The following is a 5,000-nucleotide window of genomic DNA, read 5'->3' as shown; positions in this document are numbered from 1 at the left end:
GTAGAAGAGACTCTTTAGCTATGGTAAGCAACCCTTATAGAAGGACACTCCAAAATCAAACCATTGTTCTCTAATCTTGGGTACACTCGGGCACACTATCCCATCTAATTTCCCTCGCTCTTGTTTTGTTAAAATTTTTATAGTTTGTATTGGAAAAATTTATTTTAACGTTGTTTATAATAACAAATGTTTCCGCACATCTTCAACTATGAGAATTGGATTCCTTGATCTGGAAAATGGTAGTTTAGCAGTCAAGATAAATGATTTATGCTATTTAGAAGGTCAGATATTAGCGAAAACATTTTTCACGGAAGCCATTTTTTAAAATCCAGGATGAAGGCCTTATAGAATTTAGGACAAATTGCCTTTTTGATTGCTTATACTATAAGGTCTATAAGGTCTCCAAAAATATATATAGTTTTCATACTCTCCACAAAAATCTAACCAAAATTAAAAATAAACATTTCGAACCTGACTACAGGCTATTTTTTTTTCCATATTTGATAAATATCTACTTCAATTCTATTGTATGAAATATAACTGATATACTTTTATTTTTTAATCCCCAATAGATTTGCCAGTACCCTTGACAGAGCATTGCTAATAGAATGTTGGGATTTCAATTAAACTCTGCTGAATTCTGATTCTAACAAAGGTACAAACAAAAAGATTTTTTTTTATTTATCTTTCATATTGCAATGACTCCTGTCACTCTTGTAAAAGCCTTTCTCTGTCGCATCTATTTTCATATACATACTTCAAAAACAGATATTTAGTTATTCATATGATATAGGGGTCATTTTTACATATCTAACATTGTCATCCTTCTAGATTTGGCCTTAGATTATCTCCTAATTTTTTATACATTCCCTTTATCATTATCTTTAATAACTATAATTATCCACCTAATACATCTTGTCCCTTTCATTTCATAATTTCTTATTATCCTTGATAATTTTTACGTTTCAGACATTGTCATCCTTCTAGATTTGGCATTATATTCTTTCCGTATTTTTGATACATTCCCTTTATCATTACCATTAGTAATTATAATTATTCACCTAATTTAAATTTTTTTTTTTTTGTTCCTATTTGTGGGTGTAGATTGAAATGGAGCATATTTTGAAGGAATTTGGACTTCGTGGACCTGGACCACTGGTACAATAACTGAGAGACTAGAGCTCTGAAAAGAGCCAACTTGCAATCTGGTTCAGATCGTAACTCTTTACAAAGTGCAGAAAATGTCACGTGCCTCTCCGGCACTGATGAAAAAGTTAAATTTATTGGAATTGTCTAGGAAAGGATAGCCTTTAATTTTGCTGTGAAAAGATTAAACAGGATTTTTTGCTTTGGGTGTTTATTAGATCATAATTTTAGTATATAGTATGCTTATGTTTGCTTTTAGTGTGACAGGGATGGAACAATTTATATAAAAAAATTATGAAGTATAAACATGGTAAAACATTTTTTTATATTTTCTTAATACGCCTGTGTTTAGATCATTCTTTTTGTCACTTAATTAAATGCTTTTTCTCATAACTTATACAATAAATTTGTGCAGAAGGAAAGAAAATTATGCTATCAAGAATCACACCTAAAATTATGAAAGTAATACTGGGTTGAAAAAAAAAGAAACATTATTAATGCTGAGATCTGGATGTCGAGGAACCACTGTCCTCGACTTACAATCATATATTGAGTTTTCTTAGGATTCAACTTCATATCCAATAACTTGCACCATACACTAATTTTAGCTAGATCTCTGTAAAGAGATTCAACAACCCCGTATTTACATTTAGGAGATGGAATTGATGCAAAGAGAGTAGCATCATCTGCATATGCAACGAGCTTGTTTTCTAGGCCAAACCGTATGCCATGTACATATAAATTAGTATGAAAAGTAATGGGCCACGAACACTAGCCTGAGGAACACCAGATATCACAATCAATTACTCACTGGGGTGCCCATCAACGACATCTCTTTGTGATCTATTGTTTAAAAATTCAATAATAATGCTAGGAAACGACCCACCCACTCCCAAGTGTTTGAGTTTGAAAGCAAGGGCCTCGTGATTAACATGGTCAAAGGCAATACTACAATCAAGGCCAATCATACGAACTTCCTGGCCACAATCAAGGGCTTTATATGCAGCATTAGATATTCCTATGTTGTATTTCAATTATTGTTCCCATCGCCCTTTTTTACTTTTACTGATTCATCATTTCAGAAGATGATTATCGTTTCTGAATTTTTTTTTTTTTTTTTTTTTTTTTTTTTTAATAATTTCTAGGTTTGTGTGACATTTTACGCCATGGAAATATAAATTAAAGAAAATACCCCCGATATCTGCTGCTTCCAAAAATAATAAAAAACAGAATTTGATATTTTATCGTAATTATTTTTGAGAATGATGAAATTTTATATCCTAGGGGTATTGAAATATTACAACGCTCTCATTACTGTTTCATGTTAAAAAAAAAAAGAAGAAAAAAAATAACCTTCAATAGAAAAGTGGTGAAGGGCTCAAGGTAAAGAAAATATGCTGAGTAAATAGAACGATATTTGGAATTTATCCCACCAAAATTGAAATTTTAATATTCATTACCTAATAAACCTTTATCGAAGAGGAATAACAATTGGTATCTTTGTTTTTTAAGGTCCTACTTTATTTGGATAGTTGGGAGCTCCATGTCTCTCATCACAAGTTTTCGAAAATCAATTAGGAATTCTTTGGTCAAAAAGATGATTTTAAAATATAGTCTGATGAGTTTCTTTTGACATCATCAAACTTCAAATGCCTCTACATATTTTTTTTTGGGAACCAAAAGGGAAAATCAACAACTCGTTAAAACTTGGTTAATGTACAGAGATTCCCGAACTGGCTATTAAGACAACGTTTGTAATTGGTCTGATATATAATCTTTACTTCTCTTTAAAGGTTTTAAAGGCCGCTCATGAATGGCGGAGGCAAGGGATAGGGTCATTGCATTATCAACCAGACCAGTGCCCTTCAAGCTGACTATATATATATATATATATATATATATATATATATATATATATATATATATATATATATATATATATATATATATATACATATATACACACACACACACACATATATATATATATATATATATATATATATATATATATATATATATATATATACACATGATCCGCTCTCAAGCCCCCTCTCCACCCAAGCTAGGACCAAGGAGGGCCATGCAATGGCTGCTGATGACTCAGCAGGTAGACCTAGAGGCTCCCCAAAGCCCTCATCCTTAGCTCACAAGGATAATGAGGTTGAAGCGACCAAAAGAGCAAACGAGTTTGAGCGGGACTCGAACCGCAGTTTGGCGTTCACCAGTCAGGAACGTTAACAGTCAGGCCACCACAACCGGAAATTTAAATTAATTTGATTTTTTATCTGGTCGATTAAAAAAAAAAAAAAAAAAAAAAAAAAGGAAATGAATACATGTTATTTAGGAGTAACCAAAAATTATATTAAGTATGGCATTAACTATGACTGTAATAGGTGGAGTGAATAAGCAAAATAGGTGATAATTCCCGAAATTTAAAGTTGTAATAGTTAGCAAGACAGACTGCCGGATGATTTGATTTAATTTCAAATGCACTCAAGATAACAAGTGGGGATTGATTTGCGAATAAAGAAGAAGCCTTTTAGGTGGAAAAATGGTGCTGAAAGTCAACAGTGCAGACGGGAAAACAATTAGCAGAAACCTCGTAGATTCGCAGTCTCTAGGGTCTGATCACGATCCTTGCTTACGGCTGGATTAATTTCATTAGTGAACATAACCTTACCGTCCCTTAGGATAAGTGTTTAAGGGCCCTTTAGGAATACTGAGTCACCAACATCTATTACTTAATACCCCATGCTCCCAGGTTTGTGGGAGAGGAGGCTTGGAATCCTGTTGGTCTCTAGGATATTGTACGACAACGTAATTACATGTCCCTTGACTCTGCCACTCATTGATACTTTTAAATCCTATGATTACAAAATCAGAATTGGATTAGAGATGGGAAAAAGAACAGCTGTTGTGTAATCAACATTTCCATTTTATATTCTTTGTAATTCAAGGAATTGATGATTCTTAGGTTTGAACACCTGAATATATCTATCTGTACGGGTAGTATAGCAATACTAAAACTACATTAAGATTGTGAGAAAATTCCGATTGAGATAGGAATTAGACAGAAAGACAGTTTTTTAAGATTTCACATTGGGAAAAATGTAAGAATCAACATTAATTGGGAATACGTTAACAACTTCAGATTTACATGACATAGTTCTATTTAGTAAATAATGGGAGGAATTGCGAAAGATGATAGAAGATCCAAATGAAGTAGAAATGTAGGACTGAAAATGAATACGAGTAGCCTAACCTAAGACGACTTTCAATGAACATGCAGAGGCATCAAATAAGGGTTATGGTCGGTCCTCTAGAGATTGTTAATGAATATACGTACTTAGGACAGGCAGTAAGTATTTCCCAAGGACATGAGACCGAAATTACAAGAAAGATAAAGATAGGATGGAGAGCATTTGGTAAACAAATGGAGATTGTGAAAAGTATGTAATCAGATGGTCCTACCAGTATCAACTTATACATCAGAAACTTAGTACACACATTATATATTTATATGTATATATATATATTATATGTATACATATATTATATGTATATATATATATTTATATGTATATATATGTGTATATATATGTATATATATGTGTATATATATTATATATATACACATATAATATATATATATATATATATATATATATATATATATATATATATATATATATATATATATCATCAAGATCTTCTCCTAACCATGGACACTTCCACATTCATCATTTAAGTATTGAAAACTGAATGAACCCAATAGAAAGTTAAAACTCCATAACATCATAGCCTCTTCACATAAACGAATTTTCTTACGAGTTATCGTAGTTAATCGCAAA

The sequence above is a fragment of the Palaemon carinicauda genome, chromosome 3 (genome assembly GCF_036898095.1).
Source record: "Palaemon carinicauda isolate YSFRI2023 chromosome 3, ASM3689809v2, whole genome shotgun sequence".
NCBI lineage: Eukaryota > Metazoa > Arthropoda > Malacostraca > Decapoda > Palaemonidae > Palaemon > Palaemon carinicauda.
This window is presented reverse-complemented; position numbering follows the sequence as displayed.